Source organism: Entelurus aequoreus, linkage group LG26, assembly GCF_033978785.1.
Source record: "Entelurus aequoreus isolate RoL-2023_Sb linkage group LG26, RoL_Eaeq_v1.1, whole genome shotgun sequence".
In the NCBI taxonomy this organism is placed as follows: domain Eukaryota; kingdom Metazoa; phylum Chordata; class Actinopteri; order Syngnathiformes; family Syngnathidae; genus Entelurus; species Entelurus aequoreus.
In genome coordinates, this window is record NC_084756.1 from 17,859,690 (window position 1) to 17,883,991 (window position 24,302).

General features: G+C 40.3%; 14 non-coding genes across 14 annotated transcripts; 6 read left to right on the forward strand and 8 right to left on the reverse strand.

The window, feature by feature from the left end:
* Positions 1-834: 834 nt before the first annotated feature.
* Positions 835-906, reverse strand: trnad-guc (transfer RNA aspartic acid (anticodon GUC)). The gene has a single exon. It is a non-coding gene; the product is annotated as a tRNA-Asp (tRNA).
* A 109-nt stretch (positions 907-1,015) lies between these two features.
* Positions 1,016-1,097, forward strand: trnal-aag (transfer RNA leucine (anticodon AAG)). Its single transcript has one exon. It is a non-coding gene; the product is annotated as a tRNA-Leu (tRNA).
* A 458-nt stretch (positions 1,098-1,555) lies between these two features.
* Positions 1,556-1,627, reverse strand: trnad-guc (transfer RNA aspartic acid (anticodon GUC)). The gene has a single exon. It is a non-coding gene; the product is annotated as a tRNA-Asp (tRNA).
* A 7,527-nt stretch (positions 1,628-9,154) lies between these two features.
* On the reverse strand, positions 9,155-9,226 carry trnad-guc (transfer RNA aspartic acid (anticodon GUC)). Its single transcript has one exon. It is a non-coding gene; the product is annotated as a tRNA-Asp (tRNA).
* Positions 9,227-10,693: 1,467 nt separating this feature from the next.
* On the forward strand, positions 10,694-10,775 carry trnal-aag (transfer RNA leucine (anticodon AAG)). Its single transcript has one exon. It is a non-coding gene; the product is annotated as a tRNA-Leu (tRNA).
* Positions 10,776-11,233: 458 nt separating this feature from the next.
* Positions 11,234-11,305, reverse strand: trnad-guc (transfer RNA aspartic acid (anticodon GUC)). The gene has a single exon. It is a non-coding gene; the product is annotated as a tRNA-Asp (tRNA).
* A 347-nt stretch (positions 11,306-11,652) lies between these two features.
* Positions 11,653-11,724, reverse strand: trnad-guc (transfer RNA aspartic acid (anticodon GUC)). The gene has a single exon. It is a non-coding gene; the product is annotated as a tRNA-Asp (tRNA).
* A 779-nt stretch (positions 11,725-12,503) lies between these two features.
* On the forward strand, positions 12,504-12,575 carry trnae-uuc (transfer RNA glutamic acid (anticodon UUC)). Its single transcript has one exon. It is a non-coding gene; the product is annotated as a tRNA-Glu (tRNA).
* A 1,106-nt stretch (positions 12,576-13,681) lies between these two features.
* On the reverse strand, positions 13,682-13,753 carry trnad-guc (transfer RNA aspartic acid (anticodon GUC)). Its single transcript has one exon. It is a non-coding gene; the product is annotated as a tRNA-Asp (tRNA).
* Positions 13,754-13,862: 109 nt separating this feature from the next.
* On the forward strand, positions 13,863-13,944 carry trnal-aag (transfer RNA leucine (anticodon AAG)). Its single transcript has one exon. It is a non-coding gene; the product is annotated as a tRNA-Leu (tRNA).
* A 459-nt stretch (positions 13,945-14,403) lies between these two features.
* trnad-guc (transfer RNA aspartic acid (anticodon GUC)) lies at positions 14,404-14,475 on the reverse strand. The gene has a single exon. It is a non-coding gene; the product is annotated as a tRNA-Asp (tRNA).
* A 109-nt stretch (positions 14,476-14,584) lies between these two features.
* On the forward strand, positions 14,585-14,666 carry trnal-aag (transfer RNA leucine (anticodon AAG)). Its single transcript has one exon. It is a non-coding gene; the product is annotated as a tRNA-Leu (tRNA).
* A 1,117-nt stretch (positions 14,667-15,783) lies between these two features.
* trnad-guc (transfer RNA aspartic acid (anticodon GUC)) lies at positions 15,784-15,855 on the reverse strand. Its single transcript has one exon. It is a non-coding gene; the product is annotated as a tRNA-Asp (tRNA).
* Positions 15,856-15,994: 139 nt separating this feature from the next.
* On the forward strand, positions 15,995-16,076 carry trnal-aag (transfer RNA leucine (anticodon AAG)). Its single transcript has one exon. It is a non-coding gene; the product is annotated as a tRNA-Leu (tRNA).
* Positions 16,077-24,302: the final 8,226 nt, after the last annotated feature.

The window sequence follows — 24,302 nt, forward strand, 5'->3', positions numbered from 1 at the left end:
AGACTAACAAATGACTCATCATATGCACTCCTCCACACTAACATGCTGTAGAACCATCCTCATAGCCTCATTTGTTCATGGATACCCTGCAACTTTCCGTTTCACAGATCTTGGGCGATTTAGGCAGGGCCAAAAAGGCCACACTTCTTTGGAGCCAGGCAGAAGAGATTTGTTTAGGCAGAGAGAGGATTTGTGTGAGGCATTTTCCCGGCGGCTAGAGCAGAGGGCCAGCCTGTTGCGGTGATGTCTGTCAGTCAGGGCTTATACAGGATGGAGGAAATTTGCCTTGACTTTAATCTCTTCATTGCTGGTTCTCGGTCAAACAGAGCGAGACGAGGGTCTGTTTCTTGTTTGAGCTTTTCCTCTGACGTCTGTGGTTGTATTCAAGCTGTTTTCTGTGCCAACTGACTTTAGGCTAACCATTGGTATATGTGTATAAGTGGTATATGTGTAACTAAACTGTTGTCAGGGTTTGCTCGTAGGTGGTTAGATGCGTTGTCGTAAATAAGACCATACAGGACTTCGCCTTAGGACTTCTCTAATTCTACCAAGGTTGATTTTTGTAATGCTATGTCGAGGTCGTCAGCTGCTGCATCCCTAACCTTTAATTTGACACATTGACTCTGACAAACCATTTTCCCTTTTTGAAGACTTGCTTTTGCATCCTAATTTCGAGGGGTGCAACAAACATTAGTAAAATACTGTGTTTGATTTCTGTAGGGCTGTGCAGCAACGCCGAGTAAACACATCACAACATTCGGAGAAGGATACTTTGGTCACTTCTCAAATTTCAACAAGATGGTAATTGAAGAAAATGAGAGGAACCTAAACCATCTCCCCGTCAGGGAATCGAACCCTGGTCTTCCGCGTGACAGGCGGAGATACTGTCCACTATACTAACGAGGACTGCTTGGGATGATATTTTGCCTGCCACACCGCGACCAAAGTGTTGCTATTTCATATTTCTGCTATCTCATAATGCCGACAAATTGATCCGCCGAATGCATAGATTGAGGGTAGTGTGGCCGAGCGGTCTAAGGCGCTGGATTAAGGCTCCAGTCTCTCGGCAGGCGTGGGTTCAAATCCCACCGCTGCCATTTTTGCTGGTAACACACTTGGATCTTCCCTGACTGAGGCAATAAGACCCTGGGCCTCATTTAGAAAACTTGCAAAAATAGGGCCAAAACGTTAGCTTTGGAGTTTTCCATGCCAGGTATGCAATAAAAAAAACACAACCAGCACAGATTTAAGGCCCGCCAGCAGAGTCCGGTAAAGCTAAAAGGTGGTCGAGGTTGTATGTTTATCAACATGTCGTTTGAAGATCAACCTAACCTAGTCAATGACGGCATCCAGATCTTGTTGGTTGCATTGCACAGGCAGGAGAGAGCAGACTAACAAATGACTCATCATATGCACTCCTCCACACTAACATGCTGTAGAACCATCCTCACTGTTTTGAATCATCAACATCGCAACATTCGGAGAAGGATACTGTGGTCACTTCTGAAATTTCAACAAGATGGTAATTGAAGGAAATAGGAGGCACCTGAACCATCTCCCCATCAGGGAATCGAACCCTGGTCTTCCGCGTGACAGGCGGAGATACTGTCCACTATACTAACGAGGACTGCTTGGCATGATATTTTCCTGGGGACAAGCAAACAGGCTTGGCTTTTGCCTGCCACACCGCGACCAGAGTGTTGCTATTCCATATTTCTGCTATCTCATAATCCGGACAAATTGATCCTCCGAAAGCTTGGATTGAGGGTAATGTGGCCGAGCGGTCTGAGGCGCTGGATTAAGGCTCCAGTCTTTCAGGAGGCGTGGGTTCAAATCCCACCACTGCCATTTTTGCTGTTAACGCACTTGTATCTTCCCTGACTGAGGCAATAAGACCCTGGGCCTCATTTAGAAAGCTTGCAAAAGTAGGGCCAAAATGTTAGCTTTGGAGTTTTCCGTGCCAGGTATGCAATAAAAAAAAGACAACCAGCACAGATTTAAGGCCCGCCAGCAGCATCCAGTAAAGCTAAAAGGTGGTCGAGGTTGTATGTTTATCAACATGTCGTTTGAAGATCTCCGCCCCTACTTAAGACATTCAGGCCACTTTTATCTGTTTCTGTATTTGGATGACACCGCAGTGATAGGATGTATCACTGGCCCGCACGGTGCGACCAGCAGGAGGGAGTTGGCCTGTCTGGTGACATTGTGTGGAAACAACAACCTTATCCTCAACACGGACTACACTAAGAAGACAAAAGAAGACATGAGGAAGGAAAGTCTGTTCTTTTTTGTTACTATTGTACAATTTTTCCACACCCAAGTCCAAATTCATGCAGCAGTTTCCATAGTGTAGTGGTTATCACTTCACTAAGACACAAAAGTTACCCCGGTTCAAAGAAGACAATTCGCATTCCTGACATGGTATATGAATGCAATGGGTGCTTCACACATTTGTCAAGAAACCATGCAGGAGACCAGTGTCTGAACAAGTGATCAACTCCCTGGTGGTCTAGTGGCTAGGATTCGGCGCTTTCACCGCCGCGGCCAGGATTCGATTCCCGGTCAGGCAAAGCTATCCGACCCTTTCTCAGAGCAGGCAATTTATAATTAACTTATGTGACTTCCATGTTTTATGCTCATGATATACAAATCATTATCGTTGACATTTTCCATAAAGGCAATGGGGACATTGCTCAAATTTGGCCCAAAAAATGTGCCAGGCGGAGATACTGTCCACTATACTAACGAGGACTGCTTGGCATGCTATTTTCCTGGGGACAACCAAACAGGCTTGGCTTTTGCCTGCCACACCGCGACCAAAGGCGCTGAATTAAGGCTCCAGTGTCTCGGGAGGCGTGGGTTCAAATCCCACCACTGCCATTTTTGCTGGTAACACACTTTTATCTTCCCTGACTGAGGCAATAAGACCCTGGGCCTCATTTTTTAAATTTTTTTTTTTATTTTTTTATTTTATTTAATTTTTTTATTATTATTATTATTATTTTTTTATTTATTTCAAACAACATTTTAAAAAAAACACAAGATACACTTACCATTAGTGCATCAACCCAAGAAAACCCTCCCTCCCCCATTCACACTCATCCACACTCATTTACACAAAAGGAGCTGTCTCTTTCTGTTATTAAAAAAACAACAACTTCTGGTTCCTACAGTATAGAACAATACAGTCTGCAAGGGATACAGTCATTCGAGCACACATGATTGTGTGTGGTGCTGGTCCACTAACATTTTCACTAATCACTATTTTTTATGTAATTGTTTTTAAATTTGTTTTACTTTCAAACAAAACAAACAAAGGACCTTAACTTCACCAGACCGGGTTGTCAATGAAATCAGATTGTTCAAAAGGGTTCTTAAAACCAGGTCCAGTTCAGATTACGTCCAGATCGGGCTCAGCAACACACACCTTCACCCATGTACACCAAAAACCAGGGAACACAACAGGTTGCATACAATCCACAAACAAAAATACATTTTCAAATTAAGCACCCATGTACAGTCCACATCACATCCAAGTCGAAGTCAGCAACACATACCTTCATTTATGTACACTTAAAATAGGGAATACAACAACAGATTGCATATCATATATAAACAAAATTACATTTTCAAAATAAGCCTTTGAGGACTTCCCATCTTTTTCTATGTTTTTTGGCATCATTATCGTTTTCAACCATATAATTTTCTAAAGTTAAAAAATACTGAATAAATGTTTTAAAGAAAGAAATACTAAGTGAATATCTGTTTTTTGCCTTAAAAATAAACCTTTTACCGAGTACTATAATTAAATTGACTAAATCATGATTGTCAATGAACTCTCCTAAAATAACAGAAACCACATCAAGCTTCATAAACAAACCAATCTTTAAACACATTTTTTCAACTTCCACCCAAAATGAAGACACAATATGACAATACCAAAACAAATGTAAGGTGGATTCAGGCTCCTGACAACAAAATCGGCAATCATCTGACTCTGTCATATTCCATATTTTTAACATTTTTCCCGTGGGTAGGAAGTTATAAATAGTTTTAATTTGAAAATAACGATTTTGCACATCGATAGTGGTTTTGTAGATTAATTTGAATATTGCATCCCACGGCAACGGGCAGTCAAAAAAGTCCTCCCATTTTCCATATGTGTTGTATGGGGCAGCCTTCAAAGATTTCTTTATTAAATAAAACTTATATATTTTTCTATTTATTTTAGTTCCTTTTTGCCAACTAGAATTTCTTATTAAGGGTTTACAAACTAATAATTTAGTAGTTCCATAATTAATTTGTTTCCATCTTTTCCCAATGACTCCAGTTAGTTGATTAAATGAAAAGCTTGAACAAGCATCACCATACATAGTTGTAAATTCATCATATTTCATAATTTTTCCATTCTCATTGATAATGTCATTGACAAAAATGATTCCTCTTTCAAACATATTTTTCCAAAAGAAAGGCTTTCCATCTATTACAATATTAGAGTTCATCCATATTATTTGCTGCAAAATATCATCTCTTTTTTCTGGTACACAAAATTGAAAACACCACCATGAGTGGATTGTTTCCTTTATGAACCCCGCCATGTTTCCCAGCAGACTCTCTACATAAGGAAAATGGGAGGGGATCACTTGTAAAAAAGGATACAATTTCTTTTGATACAATACATGTTTTCTGTCCAACAGGACACTTGTGTACCACTCAGTGTTTAAATACATCTTTGGAACAATTGATGCTTTTAAAGACAGACACATAGCTTCAAGGTTGAGAAGTTTCAAGCCCCCATATTCATATTCATTGTACAAAACCTTTCTTTTAATCCTTTCTGGTTTGCCGTCCCAGACAAAATCGAAGACCCTCCGCTCATAAATATTAAAAAAGTTTTGTGATGGAGCTGGTAATGACAAAAACAAATAAATAAATTGAGGAATAATTAACGAGTTGACAATAGATATTTTACCATACAAGGTTAAGGATTTCCCTTTCCATAATTGCATAATTTTATCCAGCTTTCTTAGTCGATTATCATAATTTACTGAGCCTAGATCTTCCAGGTTCTCTGGGACAACAACACCAAGTATGTTAACTGGTCCATCTGTCCACAAAACAGGCACTTTGCATTCCATTCGAAAGGACGTTCCCTTTAGATTTCCGATCCTTAATATTTTACATTTATTATAATTTAGCTTAAGCCCAGATTGCTGTGAAAATATGTCCAAAAGATCAAGAAGGTTTTGCAGACAATGAGGATTGGGGCTTATAAAGAAGTTTGTATCGTCTGCATACATTGTTATTTTACTTTCAATATTATTACTACTGAGCCCTTCAATATTTTTATTCAATCTAACTTTAATCGCCAATATTTCCATAGCAATAATAAATAAGTATGGAGACAAAGGGCACCCTTGTTTTAGACCTCTTAATAGAGGTATTGTCCCAGAGATGTATCCATTATTGATAATTCTACAATTAGTTTTATTATATAGCGTATTGATCCAGTGTAATACGGAGTAGCCAAAATTGAAAAAAACTAAGCGTTTACAAATAAAATCCAAGCTAATTTTGTCAAAAGCCTTCTCCAGGTCGGCTACAAAAATTAATCCTCTTTTATTTTCCATATTATAATTCTCTATAATTTCTAATAACTGTGTAATATTGGTTCCTATATTTCTTCCTTGTAGGAAGCCTGATTGATCTTGGTGAATAATATTTGACAAAACAGACTTAAGTCGTGTAGCCAAACATTTTGCCAGGATTTTAGCATCATAACACTGAAGTGTTATTGGTCTCCAATTTTTTAGATGAACTGGGTCTTTATACTGACCATTTATTTCCTGTTTCAATAATAAGGAAATAAGACCTTCTGTTTGAGTGTTGGACAAAAAACCTGTCTCATATGAGTAATTAAAACTAGAAAGTAATGGTTTCTTAAGATCTTCATAAAATACTTGATAAACCTCAATAGGTATTCCATCTAATCCTGGGGTTTTCCCTGGATGAAAAGATTTAACAGCTTCCACAAGTTCTTCCTCTCTAATGAGGCCTTCACATGAATGGCTTTCTTCCGAATTCAATTTTCTTTCATAATTTTCTGGAAAAAAAGTTGTAGTTTCAGGAGGGATTACTGGATTAGAAAAAATGTTTTTAAAGTAATTTTCCATTTCTTTCAACAATGTGGTGTGTGTATCCAATACCTTTCCATTTGTTTTAATAAGCTTGGAAATGTTCTTTTCAGAACGAATTTTTGTTTGGATATTTAAAAAGAATTTTGAACACTTCTCACCTTTTTTCATCAAGATTGCTCTGTTGCAGTCATAACTTTTCAATAATTGTTTTTCAACTAAATCTGCTAACTCCTCTTGTTTGGCTGTAAAGGTATTCAGTTGCTCACTAGTTAGATTATCATTACTGTCAATGTTTTTTTGTAAATCCTCAATTTCTTTCTTTAATTCCTGTTCTGCCGCTTTAATTTTTTTTTTTTTCCATGAAGAGTATGCAATGGCATATCCTCTAAAACAACATTTGAAGGCTTCCCAGACTATTTGGGGATTTGAAGATCCTACATTATTTAAAAAAAAATCAGTAATAAATTGCTTTGTTTTTTCGATAAATTCATCATCCTGTTGATGCATTTGATTAAACTTCCAATATCCGGGCCCACGTGTATTATCTTCAATTGCAATATTTATTCCTATACAATTATGATCAGAACGCAAGTTATCATCGATTGCTATTGCAGTCACTTTGTTTAGCAATGAAAATGATATCAAAAAATAGTCAATACGACTTGCCTGGTTTTGTCTTCTCCATGTATACCGTACTAACCTAGGGTTTTTGAATCTCCAGATATCAATTAAATCAAATGCATCCATAACATTTTGAATCTTTTGTAAAGATTGAGGATGATAATCCATTGAAAAATTCCCTTTTCGGTCCAGAACTTTATCCAAAGCAACGTTAAAGTCCCCCACAATAATAATTTCCCCTTGTTGTTCTTGCAACATGTCACTTATTTCTTCAAAAAAGGAAGGTTCATCAACATTTGGCCCATACAGATTGAAAACACACATCTTTTGACCTTGAATAATCATATTTAATATTAGCCAACGTCCTTGTGAGTCTTTTTCCATAGAGTTAAATTGAAAATTAAAGTTTTTTTTAATCAAAATCATAACACCTTTTGAATTTCTGTAACCATGTGAAAAGAAAATTGGACCATCCCATTCTTTTCTCCATTTTTCTTCATCTAAATGTGTTGAATGCGTTTCTTGAAGACAAAAAAGATCTTGTTTTTTTTCATTCAGCCACATAAATATAAGTTTTCTTTTTCTGTTGTCTGCAAGACCATTGCAATTATAACTAATTATTCCAACTTCATTATCGTTCCTATAAATCATATAATCTGAGTAAATTCATTGTATATTTTATTGATTCTCTTAATACCATAAGTTTCATAGACATGAAAATCTTGTAACTAAAAACTGCAGCATCACTTGCTATTTCCAAGGAAACCAATATCCCCTCTAATAAACCCACAGACATACCATTCACACCACAGCACCCAAGACAAACAAACATATAACCCCCAAAATATATAATTCGCTGACCGTTTGCCAACAACTAACTACATTGTCCAGTCCCAGAATAAACTAAAAAGCTCCACAAACAAAATGTCAAAACATATCCGTCAAGTCGTTACCATGGTGATGTCGCGATGACGCAATCACTGCGCGACATTGTTATTGTTCCTCACATGCTTCTGTACAGCTCACCGTTAATGTACAGTTTATCCACAACAAGACGAGCTTGTTGTCCTTTTTGCCTAAATGACTTCATAATTGGAATCAACTTACGTCGTTTCTCCACCACCTCAATTGGATATTGGCTGGTCATGAAGAATTTAGTACCTTTCAGTCTTCTGGAGACAGCAAGCATTTCGTCTTTGCATTTGGAGTTAGTAAACTTTACAAGCATAGGTCTCGGTATAGCATCCTCCTTGCGTCTGCCAATCCTGTGTGCTCGCTCCATCTGGATCCTCTTAACTTCTTCCTCCGGGATGCCGAGTTGCTCCTGCAGAAAGGCTCTGACGAGGTTCTCCGCAATGCCGTAAGTTTCTCCTCCATCTTCGCTAATTCCCATGATTAGCAGGTTGTCCCGCATGCTCCTGCAGCGGAGTTCCAACAAGTCTGCCTTTAATTTCTCGTTCTCCGTTGTCAGTCTTGTAGTTTCGAGTTTCAGGCTTGTTAACTCAACTTTTAGCGTTGTCTGTTCCTTTTTTATCTCCACCATTTCAGCGTGATTGTGCTCGACTGATTTTTTCAGCTCTGAAACGTCAGTTTTTAGTTCATCCAAAATGTCCAATTTTCCAAGTTTTTCAACCATGGCTTGCAACATTTTTTGATCGTCCGGAGTAAACGTTGCTTTTTCATCCAAATCACTGGAGGACAATTGATCACGGCCACGTTTTGACTCCTTTGATCCGCGTTGTGGCATGTTTGCAGGTGAACAATGAGTCACTCGGCGTTCGAGGCACCTTATCTTCCGCCAAATCACCCTCGTGAGGAGTATATATCTCACCAATTGCAGAGAGGTGGATATATACAACGAAAACGACTTAAATTATTGTATCACTGGAGCGTTTATGCCATTATTAACCTTACATACTGGGACTTGTGTAGAGACGGTCTCAACTCACGTTGCTCACGGCGGCCATCTTGTAGGGTTGTAAGGTATAGAGGTATATAAGACCCTGGGCCTCATTTAGAAAACTTGCAAAAATAGGGCCAAAACGTTAGCTTTGGAGTTTTCCATGCCAGGAATGCAATAAAAAAAACACAACCAGCACAGATTTAAGGCCCGCCAGCAGCGTTCGATAAAGCTAAAAGGTGGTCGAGGTTGTATGTTTATCAACATGTCGTTTGAAGATCAACCTAACCTAGTCTATGACGGCATCCAGATCTTGTTGGTTGCATTGCACAGGCAGGAGAGAGCAGACTAACAAATGACTCCACACTAACATGCTGTAGAACCATCCTCACTGTTTTGAATCAACAACATCACAACATTCGGAGAAGGATACTGTGGTCACTTCTGAAATTTCAACAAGATGGTAATTGAAGAAAATAAGAGGCACCTGCACCATCTCCCCGTCAGGGAATCGAACCCTGGTCTTCCGCGTGACAGGCGGAGATACTGTCCACTATACTAACGAGGACTGCTTGGCATGCTATTTTCCTGGGGACAACCAAACAGGCTTGGCTTTTGCCTGCCACACCGCGACCAAAGGCGCTGAATTAAGGCTCCAGTGTCTCGGGAGGCGTGGGTTCAAATCCCACCACTGCCATTTTTGCTGGTAACACACTTGTATCTTCCCTGACTGAGGCAATAAGACCCTGGGCCTCATTTAGAAAACTTGCAAAAATAGGGCCAAAACGTTAGCTTTGGAGTTTTCCATGCCAGGTATGCAATAAAAAAAACACAACCAGCACAGATTTAAGCCCCGCCAGCAGCTTCCGGTAAAGCTAAAAGCTGAGATTCTCAGCTTTCCTCTTCTTGTCGTCTTCGAGGTCCACTGCACGACACCTTTCCAGTTCTCCACACACAACCTAGCCTAGTCAATGACGGCATCCAGATCTTGTTGGTTGCATTGCACAGGCAGGAGAGAGCAGACTAACAAATGACTCATCACATGCACTCCTCCACACTAACATGCTGTAGAACCATCCTCATAGCCTCATTTGTTCATGGATACCCTGCAACGTTCCGTTTCACAGATCTTGGGCGATTTAGGCAGGACCAAAAAGGCCACACTTCTTTGGAGCCAGGCAGAAGAGATTTGTTTAGGCAGAGAGAGGATTTGTGTGAGGCATTTTCCCGGCGGCTAGAGCAGAGGGCCAACCTGTTGCGGTGATGTCTGTCAGTCAGGGCTTATACAGGATGGAGGAAATTTGCCTTGACTTTAATCTCTTCATTGCTGGTTCTCGGTCAAACAGAGCGAGACGAGGGTCTGTTTCTTGTTTGAGCTTTTCCTCTGACGTCTGTGGTTGTATTCAAGCTGTTTTCTGTGCCAACTGACTTTAGGCTAACCATTGGTATATGTGTAAAAGTGGTATATGTGTAACTAAACTGTTGTCAGGGTTTGCTCGTAGGTGGTTAGATGCGTTGTCGTAAATAAGACCATACAGGGCTTCGCCTAAGGACTATTCTAATTCTACCAAGGTTGATTTTTGTAATGCTATGTCGAGGTCGTCAGCTGCTGCATCCCTAACCTTTAATTTGACACATTGACTCTGACAAACCATTTTCCCTTTTTGAAGACTTGCTTTTGCATCCTAATTTCGAGGGGTGCAACAAACATTAGTAAAATACTGTGTTTGATTTCTGTAGGGCTGTGCAGCAACGCCGAGTCCACACATCACAACATTCGGAGAAGGATACTGTGGTCACTTCTCAAATTTCAACGAGATGGTAATTGAAGAAAATGAGAGGAACCTAAACCATCTCCCCGTCAGGGAATCGAACCCCGGTCTTCCGCGTGACAGGCGGAGATACTGTCCACTATACTAACGAGGACTGCTTGGGATGATATTTTGCCTGCCACACCGCGACCAAAGTGTTGCTATCTCATATTTCTGCTATCTCATAATGCCGACAAATTGATCCGCCGAATGCATAGATTGAGGGTAGTGTGGCCGAGCGGTCTAAGGCGCTGGATTAAGGCTCCAGTCTCTCGGGAGGCGTGGGTTCAAATCCCACCACTGCCATTTTTGCTGGTAACACACTTGTATCTTCCCTGACTGAGGCAAGAAGACCCAGGGCCTCATTTAGAAAACTTGCAAAAATAGGGCCAAAACGTTAGCTTTGGAGTTTTCCATGCCAGGTATGCAATAAAAAAAACCCAACCAGCACAGATTTAAGGCCCGCCAGCCGCGTCCGGTAAAGCTAAAAGGTGGTCGAGGTTGTATGTTTATCATCATGTCGTTTGAAGATCAACCTAACCTAGTCAATGACGGCATCCAGAACTTGTTGGTTGCATTGCACAGGCAGGAGAGAGCAGACTAACAAATGACTCATCATATGCACTCCTCCACACTAACATGCTTTAGAACCATCCTCACTGTTTTGAATCATCAACATCACAACATTCGGAGAAGGATACTGTGGTCACTTCTGAAATTTCAACAAGATGGTAATTGAAAAAAGTAAGAGGCACCCGCACCATCTCCCCGTCAGGGAATCGAACCCTGGTCTTCCGCGTGACAGGCGGAGATACTGTCCACTATACTAACGAGGACTGCTTGGCATGTTATTTTCCTGGGGACAACCAAACAGGCTTGGCTTTTGCCTAACACACCGCGACCAAAGGCGCTGAATTAAGGCTCCAGTCTCTCGGGAGGCGTGGGTTCAAATCCCACCACTGCCATTTTTGCTGGTAACACACTTGTATCTTCCCTGACTGAGGCAATAAGACCCTGGACTAACAAATGACTCATCATATGCACTCCTCCACACTAACATGCTGTAGAACCATCCTCACTGTTTTGAATCAACAACATCACAACATTCGGAGAAGGATACTGTGGTGACTTCTGAAATTTCAACAAGATGGTAATTGAAGGAAATAGGAGGCACCTGCAAAATCTCCCCGTCAGGGAATCGAACCCTGGTCTTCCGCGTGACAGGCGGAGATACTGTCCACTATACTAACGAGGACTGCTTGGCATGCTATTTTCCCGGGGACAACCAAACAGGCTTGGCTTTTGCCTGCCACACCGCGACCTAAGGCGCTGGATTAAGGCTCCAGTCTCTCAGGAGGCGTGGGTTCAAATCCCACCACTGCCATTTTTGCTGGTAACGTACTTGTATCTTCCCTGACTGAGGCAATAAGACCCTGGGCCTCATTTAGAAAACTTGCAAAAATAGGGCCAAAACGTTAGCTTTGGAGTTTTCCATGCCAGGTATGCAATAAAAAAAACACAACCAGCACAGATTTAAGGCCCGCCAGCAGCATCCAGTAAAGCTAAAAGCTGGTCGAGGTTGTATGTTTATCAACATGTCGTTTGAAGATCTCCGCCCCTACTTAAGACATTCAGGCCACTTTTATCTGTTTCTGTATTTGGATGACACCGCAGTGATAGGATGTATCACTGGCCCGCACGGTGCGACCAGCAGGAGGGAGTTGGCCTGTCTGGTGACATTGTGTGGAAACAACGACCTTATCCTCAACACGGACTACACTAAAAAGACAAAAGAAGACATGAGGAAGGAAAGTCTGTTCTTTTTTGTTACTATTGTACAATTTTTCCACACCCAAGTCCAAATTCATGCAGCAGTTTCCTAAGTGTAGTGGTTATCACTTCACTAAGACACAAAAGTTACCCCGGTTCAAAGAAGACAATTCGCATTTCTGACATGGCATATGAATGCAATAGGTGCTTCACAAATTGGTCAAGAAACCATGCAGGAGACCAGTGTCTGAACCAGTGATCAACTCCCTGGTGGTCTAGTGGCTAGGATTCGGCGCTTTCACCGCCGCGGCCCGGGTTCGATTCCCGGTCAGGGAAAGCTATCCGACCCTTTCTCAGAGCAGGCAATTTATAATAAACTTATGTGACTTCCATGTTTTATGCTCACGATATACAAATCATTATCGTTGACATTTTCCATAAAGGCAATGGGGACATTGCTCAAATTTGGCCCAAAAAATGTGCCTGAGATTCTCAGCTTTCCTCTTCTTGTCGTCTTCGAGGTCCACTGCACGACACCTTTCCAGTTCTCCACACACAACCTAGCCTAGTCAATGACGGCATCCAGATCTTGTTGGTTGCATTGCACAGGCAGGAGAGAGCAGACTAACAAATGACTCATCATATGCACTCCTCCACACTAACATGCTGTAGAACCATCCTCATAGCCTCATTTGTTCATGGATACCCTGCAACGTTCCGTTTCACAGATCTTGGGCGATTTAGGCAGGACCAAATTTCGAGGGGTGCAACAAAAATTAGTAAAATACTGTGTTTGATTTCTGTAGGGCTGTGCAGCAACACCCGAGTCCACACATCACAACATTCGGAGAAGGATACTGTGGTCACTTCTCAAATTTCAACAAGATGGTAATTGAAGAAAATGAGAGGAACCTAAACCATCTCCCCGTCAGGGAATCGAACCCTGGTCTTCCGCGTGATAGGCGGAGATACTGTTCACTATACTAACGAGGACTGCTTGGGATGATATTTTGCCTGCCATACCGCGACCAAAGTGTTGCTATTTCATATTTCTGCTATCTCATAATGCCGACAAATAGCTTTGGAATTTTCCATGCCAGGTATGCAATTAAAAAAAAACAACCACCACAGATTTAAGGCCCGCCAGCAGCGTCCGGTAAAGCTAAAACGTGGTCGAGGTTGTATGTTTATCATCATGTCGTTTAAAGATCAGCCTAACCTAGTCAATGACGGCATCCAGATCTTGTTGGTTGCATTGCACAGGCAGGAGAGAGCAGACTAACAAATGACTCATCATATGCACTCCTCCACACTAACATGCTTTAGAACCATCCTCACTGTTTTGAATCATCAACATCACAACATTCGGAGAAGGATACTGTGGTCACTTCTCAAATTTCAACAAGATGGTAATTGAAGAAAATAAGAGGCACCTGAACCATCTCCCCGTCAGGGAATCGAACCCTGGTCTTCCGCGTGACAGGCGGAGATACTGTCCACTATACTAACGAGGACTGCCTTGGATGATATTTTGCCTGCCACACTGCGACCAAAGTGTTGCTATTCAGTATTTCTACGATCTCATAATGCGGACAAATTGATCCTCCGAAAGTAAGGATTGAGGGTAGTGTGGCCGAGCGGTCTAAGGCGCTGGATTAAGGCTCCAGTCTCTCGGGAGGCGTGGGTTCAAATCCCACCACTGCCATTTTTGCTGGTAACACACTTGTATCTTCCCTGACTGAGGCAATAAGACCCTGGGCCTCATTTAGAAAACTTGCAAAAATAGGACCAAAATGTTAGCTTTGGAGTTTTCCATTCCAGGTATGCAATAAAAAAAACCCCAACCAGCACAGATTTAAGGCCCGCCAGCAGCGTCCGGTAAAGCTAAAAGGTGGCCGAGGTTGTATGTTTATCAACATGTCGTTTGAAGATCAACCTAACCTAGTCAATGACGGCATCCAGATCTTGTTGGTTGCATTGCACAGGCAGGAGAGAGCAGACTAACAAATGACTCATCATATGCACTCCTCCACACTAACATGCTGTAGAACCATCCTCACTGTTTTGAATCATCAACATCACAACATTCGGAGAAGGATACTGTGGTCACTTCTCAAATTTCAACAAGATGGTAATTGAAGAAAATAAGAGGCACCTGAACCATCTCCCCGTCAGGGAATCGAACCCTGGTCTTCCGCGTGACAGGCGGAGATACTGTCCACTATACTAACGAGGACTGCCTTGGATGATATTTTGCCTGCCACACTGCGACCAAAGTGTTGCTATTCAGTATTTCTACGATCTCATAATGCGGACAAATTGATCCTCCGAAAGTAAGGATTGAGGGTAGTGTGGCCGAGCGGTCTAAGGCGCTGGATTAAGGCTCCAGTCTCTCGGGAGGCGTGGGTTCAAATCCCACCACTGCCATTTTTGCTGGTAACACACTTGTATCTTCCCTGACTGAGGCAATAAGACCCTGGGCCTCATTTAGAAAACTTGCAAAAATAGGACCAAAATGTTAGCTTTGGAGTTTTCCATTCCAGGTATGCAATAAAAAAAACCCAACCAGCACAGATTTAAGGCCCGCCAGCAGCGTCCGGTAAAGCTAAAAGGTGGCCGAGGTTGTATGTTTATCAACATGTCGTTTGAAGATCAACCTAACCTAGTCAATGACGGCATCCAGATCTTGTTGGTTGCATTGCACAGGCAGGAGAGAGCAGACTAACAAATGACTCATCATATGCACTCCTCCACACTAACATGCTGTAGAACCATCCTCACTGTTTTGAATCATCAACATCACAACATTCGGAGAAGGATACTGTCGTCACTTCTGAAATTTCAACAAGATGGTAATTGAAAAAAGTAAGAGGCACCCGCACCATCTCCCCGTCAGGGAATAGAACCCTGGTCTTCCGCGTGACAGGCGGAGATACTGTCCACTATACTAACGAGGACCGCTTGGCATGTTGTTTTCCTGGGGACAACCAAACAGGCTTGGCTTTTGCCTGCCACACCGCGACCAAAGGCGCTGAATTAAGGCTCCAGTCTCTCGGGAGGCGTGGGTTCAAATCCCACCACTGCCATTTTAGCTGGTAACACACTTGTATCTTCCCTGACTGAGGCAATAAGACCGTGGGCCTCATTTAGAAAACTTGCAAAAATAGGGCCAAAACATTAGCTTTGGAGTTTTCCATGCCAGGTATGCAATAAAAAAAACACAACCAGCACAGATTTAAGGCCCGCCAGCAGCGTCCGGTAAAGCTAAAAGGTGGTCGAGGTTATATGTTTATCAACATGTCGTTTGAAGATCAACCTAACCTAGTCAATGACGGCATCCAGATCTTGTTGGTTGCATTGCACAGGCAGGAGAGAGCAGACTAACAAATGACTCATCATATGCACTCCTCCACACTAACATGCTGTAGAACCATCCTCACTGTTTTGAATCAACAACATCACAACATTCGGAGAAGGATACTGTGGTCACTTCTGAAATTTCAACAAGAAGGTAATTGAAGGAAATAGGAGGCACCTGAACCATCTCCCCGTCAGGGAATCGAACCCTGGTCTTCCGCGTGACAGGCGGAGATACTGTCCACTATACTAACGAGGACTGCTTGGCATGATATTTTCCTGGGGACAAGCAAACAGGCTTGGCTTTTGCCTGCCACACCGCGACCAGAGTGTTGCTATTCCATATTTCTGCTATCTCATAATCCGGACAAATTGATCCTCCGAAAACTTGGATTGAGGGTAGTGTGGCCGAGCGGTCTGAGGCGCTGGATTAAGGCTCCAGTCTCTCAGGAGGCGTGGGTTCAAATCCCACCACTGCCATTTTTGCTGTTAACGCACTTGTATCTTCCCTGACTGAGGCAATAAGACCCTGGGCCTCATTTAGAAAGCTTGCAAAAGTAGGGCCAAAACGTTAGCTTTGGAGTTTTCCGTGCCAGGTATGCAATAAAAAAAAGACAACCAGCACAGATTTAAGGCCCGCCAGCAGCATCCAGTAAAGCTAAAAGGTGGTCGAGGTTGTATGTTTATCAACATGTCGTTTGAAGATCTCCGCCCCTACTTAAGACATTCAGGCCACTTTTATCTGTTTCTGTATTTGGATGACACCGCAGTGATAGGATGTATCACTGGCCCGCACGGTGCGACCAGCAGGAGGGAGTTGGCCTGTCTGGTGACATTGTGTGGAAACAACAACCTTATCCTCAACACGGACTACACTAAGAAGACAAAAGAAGACATGAGGAAGGAAAGTCTGTTCTTTTTTGTTACTATTGTACAATTTTTCCACACCCAAGTCCAAATTCATGCAGCAGTTTCCATAGTGTAGTGGTTATCACTTCACTAAGACACAAAAGTTACCCCGGTTCAAAGAAGACAATTCGCATTTCTGACATGGTATATGAATACAATGGGTGCTTCACACATTTGTCAAGAAACCATGCAGGAGACCAGTGTCTGAACCAGTGATCAACTCCCTGGTGGTCTAGTGGCTAGGATTCGGCGCTTTCACCGCCGCGGCCAGGATTCGATTCCCGGTCAGGCAAAGCTATCCGACCCTTTCTCAGAGCAGGCAATTTATAATTAACTTATGTGACTTCCATGTTTTATGCTCATGATATACAAATCATTATCGTTGACATTTTCCATAAAGGCAATGGGGACATTGCTCAAATTTGGCCCAAAAAATGTGCCAGGCGGAGATACTGTCCACTATACTAACGAGGACTGCTTGGCATGTTATTTTCTTGGGGACAACCAAACAGGCTTGGCTTTTGCCTGCCACACCGCGACCAAAGGCGATGAATTAAGGCTCCAGTGTCTCGGGAGGCGTGGGTTCAAATCCCACCACTGCCATGTTTGCTGGTAACACACTTGTATCTTCCCTGACTGAGGCAATAAAACCCTGGGCCTCATTTTTTAAATTTTTTTTTAAATTTTTTTATTTTTTTTATTTTTTATTTTATAATGTCCTGCCCAGCTTCTCGGGCAAATCATATAGCAGATGTAGATGCCCATATCGGCTGTTCAGATTTACTTTACAAAAGAGAAGTGTAGGATACTTTTCTTGTTGCCTTACTTGTATTTTGACTTTATTAAATGTATTTATATTATCATTTGGTGCAGCCGGGCCGGAGCAGGAGGGGATAGAAAGAGAGAAAAAGGAAGACAGAGGGGGGAATTGTGGGGACAAGAGGGGGATTAGACAGAGAGACAAAAACAACAACAGCAAACACAACAACAACAACAACAGAGCAACATCAGCAAATACGACATGTACAAATATGATGGTAAAAGTAATAGCAAATAAGCAGTTAGCGAAAATTAAAAAAAAAAAAATACAGAAATGACAATGAGCATTATTACACTAAAAATGGAGCAATATGAATACCAATAGAAATAGTGCTATTGATAATAAACAATACCAGTACTTTACCTTTATTATCAACAATACAATTGTTCAAATGCAACAATACATATACGTAATGATAACTTGAGATACGAAAGAATGCAGAAAAATGGAGGGGAAGAAAGAGAAGCAACCTTAACCTTGTAGATTGTTATAGTAACAATAGGTTAAGCTTTGTCAGTGTGCCATGTGTTATACCCAGTTTACCCTAGGGCAACAACGTTAATATATGTTTGATGAAACGTGATCATGTGCATGAGTGTATGTGTGCATATGTACTTGTATATGTACAGTATGTGTATGTGTGCCTGTACAGTGAATGTATATGTACAGTATGTGTATATGTGTGTACAGCGAATGTATATGTACAGTATGTGTATACAGTATGTGTGTTTGAACAGTGAATGTATATGTACAGTATGTGTAAATGTGTGTTTGTACAGTGAATGTATATGTACAGTATATGTATGTGTGTGTTTGTACAGTGAATGTATGTGTAGTATGTGTGTGTTTGTACAGTGAATGTATATGTACAGTATGTGTATATGTATGTTTTTACAGTGAATGTATATGTACAGTATGTGTATACAGTATGTTTGTATAATGAATGTGCGTGTGGATGTACGAACTTTGAGTGTGTAAATATGTACTGTATTTATTTGTATATGTATGTGGGAGCGTAGGTACCTATGTATGTCTGTATGTATGTGTGTGAGTATATGTGAATTTGCATGTACAATACATTTGACTCCCAGTGTGTGCGGGAGCCAGAGTACGGCCCCAGCCTCCCCGAGAACCCATCTCACAAACAGTAGGTGTGGTGCCCAGGGAACCAGGGGCCACCGCCCCCACGCAGCCAAGACGGACAGCGACAGGAACCCCAGAGCCTGGCCCACCGTGCCGCCCACAAGGGCCAGCAGCAGGCCGCAGACAGACGCACCCGGCAGAGGACAAGGCACGAGAAAAACAGGGGGAAGCCAGACCCCAAGCCAGCGAGAGACCACACCCCACACGGACAGAAAGGCGGGACGCCCCGCCCGAGGGGCCCGGAGACCCCCCGCAACCGGACGGGAAGACCGCCCCCGCCCCACCGGCAACAGGGCCCCCACGAGCCCCCCCCCCACCCCCGGAGAGCGCGGCGATTATTTTTTTTTATTATTATTATTTTTTTTTTTTTTATTTATTTCAAACAACATTTTAAAAAAAACACAAGATACACTTACCATTAGTGCATCAACCCAAGAAAACCCTCCCTCCCCCATTCACACTCATCCACACTCATTTACACAAAAGGAGCTGTCTCTTTCTGTTATTAAAAAAACAACAACTTCTGGTTCCTACAGTATAGAACAATACAGTCTGCAAGGGATACAGTCATTCGAGCACACATGATTGTGTGTGGTGCTGGTCCACTAACATTTTCACTAATCACTATTTTTTATGTAATTGTTTTTAAATTTGTTTTACTTTCAAACAAAACAAACAAAGGACCTTAACTTCACCAGACCGGGTTGTCAATGAAATCAGATTGTTCAAAAGGGTTCTTAAAACCAGGTCCAGTTCAGATTACGTCCAGATCGGGCTCAGCAACACACACCTTCACCCATGTACACCAAAAACCAGGGAACACAACAGGTTGCATACAATCCACAAACAAAAATACATTTTCAAATTAAGCACCCATGTACAGTCCACATCACATCCAAGTCGAAGTCAGCAACACATACCTTCATTTATGTACACTTAAAATAGGGAATACAACAACAGATTGCATATCATATATAAACAAAATTACATTTTCAAAATAAGCCTTTGAGGACTTCCCATCTTTTTCTATGTTTTTTGGCATCATTATCGTTTTCAACCATATAATTTTCTAAAGTTAAAAAATACTGAATAAATGTTTTAAAGAAAGAAATACTAAGTGAATATCTGTTTTTTGCCTTAAAAATAAACCTTTTACCGAGTACTATAATTAAATTGACTAAATCATGATTGTCAATGAACTCTCCTAAAATAACAGAAACCACATCAAGCTTCATAAACAAACCAATCTTTAAACACATTTTTTCAACTTCCACCCAAAATGAAGACACAATATGACAATACCAAAACAAATGTAAGGTGGATTCAGGCTCCTGACAACAAAATCGGCAATCATCTGACTCTGTCATATTCCATATTTTTAACATTTTTCCCGTGGGTAGGAAGTTATAAATAGTTTTAATTTGAAAATAACGATTTTGCACATCGATAGTGGTTTTGTAGATTAATTTGAATATTGCATCCCACGGCAACGGGCAGTCAAAAAAGTCCTCCCATTTTCCATATGTGTTGTATGGGGCAGCCTTCAAAGATTTCTTTATTAAATAAAACTTATATATTTTTCTATTTATTTTAGTTCCTTTTTGCCAACTAGAATTTCTTATTAAGGGTTTACAAACTAATAATTTAGTAGTTCCATAATTAATTTGTTTCCATCTTTTCCCAATGACTCCAGTTAGTTGATTAAATGAAAAGCTTGAACAAGCATCACCATACATAGTTGTAAATTCATCATATTTCATAATTTTTCCATTCTCATTGATAATGTCATTGACAAAAATGATTCCTCTTTCAAACATATTTTTCCAAAAGAAAGGCTTTCCATCTATTACAATATTAGAGTTCATCCATATTATTTGCTGCAAAATATCATCTCTTTTTTCTGGTACACAAAATTGAAAACACCACCATGAGTGGATTGTTTCCTTTATGAACCCCGCCATGTTTCCCAGCAGACTCTCTACATAAGGAAAATGGGAGGGGATCACTTGTAAAAAAGGATACAATTTCTTTTGATACAATACATGTTTTCTGTCCAACAGGACACTTGTGTACCACTCAGTGTTTAAATACATCTTTGGAACAATTGATGCTTTTAAAGACAGACACATAGCTTCAAGGTTGAGAAGTTTCAAGCCCCCATATTCATATTCATTGTACAAAACCTTTCTTTTAATCCTTTCTGGTTTGCCGTCCCAGACAAAATCGAAGACCCTCCGCTCATAAATATTAAAAAAGTTTTGTGATGGAGCTGGTAATGACAAAAACAAATAAATAAATTGAGGAATAATTAACGAGTTGACAATAGATATTTTACCATACAAGGTTAAGGATTTCCCTTTCCATAATTGCATAATTTTATCCAGCTTTCTTAGTCGATTATCATAATTTACTGAGCCTAGATCTTCCAGGTTCTCTGGGACAACAACACCAAGTATGTTAACTGGTCCATCTGTCCACAAAACAGGCACTTTGCATTCCATTCGAAAGGACGTTCCCTTTAGATTTCCGATCCTTAATATTTTACATTTATTATAATTTAGCTTAAGCCCAGATTGCTGTGAAAATATGTCCAAAAGATCAAGAAGGTTTTGCAGACAATGAGGATTGGGGCTTATAAAGAAGCTTGTATCGTCTGCATACATTGTTATTTTACTTTCAATATTATTACTACTGAGCCCTTCAATATTTTTATTCAATCTAACTTTAATCGCCAATATTTCCATAGCAATAATAAATAAGTATGGAGACAAAGGGCACCCTTGTTTTAGACCTCTTAATAGAGGTATTGTCCCAGAGATGTATCCATTATTGATAATTCTACAATTAGTTTTATTATATAGCGTATTGATCCAGTGTAATACGGAGTAGCCAAAATTGAAAAAAACTAAGCGTTTACAAATAAAATCCAAGCTAATTTTGTCAAAAGCCTTCTCCAGGTCGGCTACAAAAATTAATCCTCTTTTATTTTCCATATTATAATTCTCTATAATTTCTAATAACTGTGTAATATTGGTTCCTATATTTCTTCCTTGTAGGAAGCCTGATTGATCTTGGTGAATAATATTTGACAAAACAGACTTAAGTCGTGTAGCCAAACATTTTGCCAGGATTTTAGCATCATAACACTGAAGTGTTATTGGTCTCCAATTTTTTAGATGAACTGGGTCTTTATACTGACCATTTATTTCCTGTTTCAATAATAAGGAAATAAGACCTTCTGTTTGAGTGTTGGACAAAAAACCTGTCTCATATGAGTAATTAAAACTAGAAAGTAATGGTTTCTTAAGATCTTCATAAAATACTTGATAAACCTCAATAGGTATTCCATCTAATCCTGGGGTTTTCCCTGGATGAAAAGATTTAACAGCTTCCACAAGTTCTTCCTCTCTAATGAGGCCTTCACATGAATGGCTTTCTTCCGAATTCAATTTTCTTTCATAATTTTCTGGAAAAAAAGTTGTAGTTTCAGGAGGGATTACTGGATTAGAAAAAATGTTTTTAAAGTAATTTTCCATTTCTTTCAACAATGTGGTGTGTGTATCCAATACCTTTCCATTTGTTTTAATAAGCTTGGAAATGTTCTTTTCAGAACGAATTTTTGTTTGGATATTTAAAAAGAATTTTGAACACTTCTCACCTTTTTTCATCAAGATTGCTCTGTTGCAGTCATAACTTTTCAATAATTGTTTTTCAACTAAATCTGCTAACTCCTCTTGTTTGGCTGTAAAGGTATTCAGTTGCTCACTAGTTAGATTATCATTACTGTCAATGTTTTTTTGTAAATCCTCAATTTCTTTCTTTAATTCCTGTTCTGCCGCTTTAATTTTTTTTTTTTTCCATGAAGAGTATGCAATGGCATATCCTCTAAAACAACATTTGAAGGCTTCCCAGACTATTTGGGGATTTGAAGATCCTACATTATTTAAAAAAAAATCAGTAATAAATTGCTTTGTTTTTTCGATAAATTCATCATCCTGTTGATGCATTTGATTAAACTTCCAATATCCGGGCCCACGTGTATTATCTTCAATTGCAATATTTATTCCTATACAATTATGATCAGAACGCAAGTTATCATCGATTGCTATTGCAGTCACTTTGTTTAGCAATGAAAATGATATCAAAAAATAGTCAATACGACTTGCCTGGTTTTGTCTTCTCCATGTATACCGTACTAACCTAGGGTTTTTGAATCTCCAGATATCAATTAAATCAAATGCATCCATAACATTTTGAATCTTTTGTAAAGATTGAGGATGATAATCCATTGAAAAATTCCCTTTTCGGTCCAGAACTTTATCCAAAGCAACGTTAAAGTCCCCCACAATAATAATTTCCCCTTGTTGTTCTTGCAACATGTCACTTATTTCTTCAAAAAAGGAAGGTTCATCAACATTTGGCCCATACAGATTGAAAACACACATCTTTTGACCTTGAATAATCATATTTAATATTAGCCAACGTCCTTGTGAGTCTTTTTCCATAGAGTTAAATTGAAAATTAAAGTTTTTTTTAATCAAAATCATAACACCTTTTGAATTTCTGTAACCATGTGAAAAGAAAATTGGACCATCCCATTCTTTTCTCCATTTTTCTTCATCTAAATGTGTTGAATGCGTTTCTTGAAGACAAAAAAGATCTTGTTTTTTTTCATTCAGCCACATAAATATAAGTTTTCTTTTTCTGTTGTCTGCAAGACCATTGCAATTATAACTAATTATTCCAACTTCATTATCGTTCCTATAAATCATATAATCTGAGTAAATTCATTGTATATTTTATTGATTCTCTTAATACCATAAGTTTCATAGACATGAAAATCTTGTAACTAAAAACTGCAGCATCACTTGCTATTTCCAAGGAAACCAATATCCCCTCTAATAAACCCACAGACATACCATTCACACCACAGCACCCAAGACAAACAAACATATAACCCCCAAAATATATAATTCGCTGACCGTTTGCCAACAACTAACTACATTGTCCAGTCCCAGAATAAACTAAAAAGCTCCACAAACAAAATGTCAAAACATATCCGTCAAGTCGTTACCATGGTGATGTCGCGATGACGCAATCACTGCGCGACATTGTTATTGTTCCTCACATGCTTCTGTACAGCTCACCGTTAATGTACAGTTTATCCACAACAAGACGAGCTTGTTGTCCTTTTTGCCTAAATGACTTCATAATTGGAATCAACTTACGTCGTTTCTCCACCACCTCAATTGGATATTGGCTGGTCATGAAGAATTTAGTACCTTTCAGTCTTCTGGAGACAGCAAGCATTTCGTCTTTGCATTTGGAGTTAGTAAACTTTACAAGCATAGGTCTCGGTATAGCATCCTCCTTGCGTCTGCCAATCCTGTGTGCTCGCTCCATCTGGATCCTCTTAACTTCTTCCTCCGGGATGCCGAGTTGCTCCTGCAGAAAGGCTCTGACGAGGTTCTCCGCAATGCCGTAAGTTTCTCCTCCATCTTCGCTAATTCCCATGATTAGCAGGTTGTCCCGCATGCTCCTGCAGCGGAGTTCCAACAAGTCTGCCTTTAATTTCTCGTTCTCCGTTGTCAGTCTTGTAGTTTCGAGTTTCAGGCTTGTTAACTCAACTTTTAGCGTTGTCTGTTCCTTTTTTATCTCCACCATTTCAGCGTGATTGTGCTCGACTGATTTTTTCAGCTCTGAAACGTCAGTTTTTAGTTCATCCAAAATGTCCAATTTTCCAAGTTTTTCAACCATGGCTTGCAACATTTTTTGATCGTCCGGAGTAAACGTTGCTTTTTCATCCAAATCACTGGAGGACAATTGATCACGGC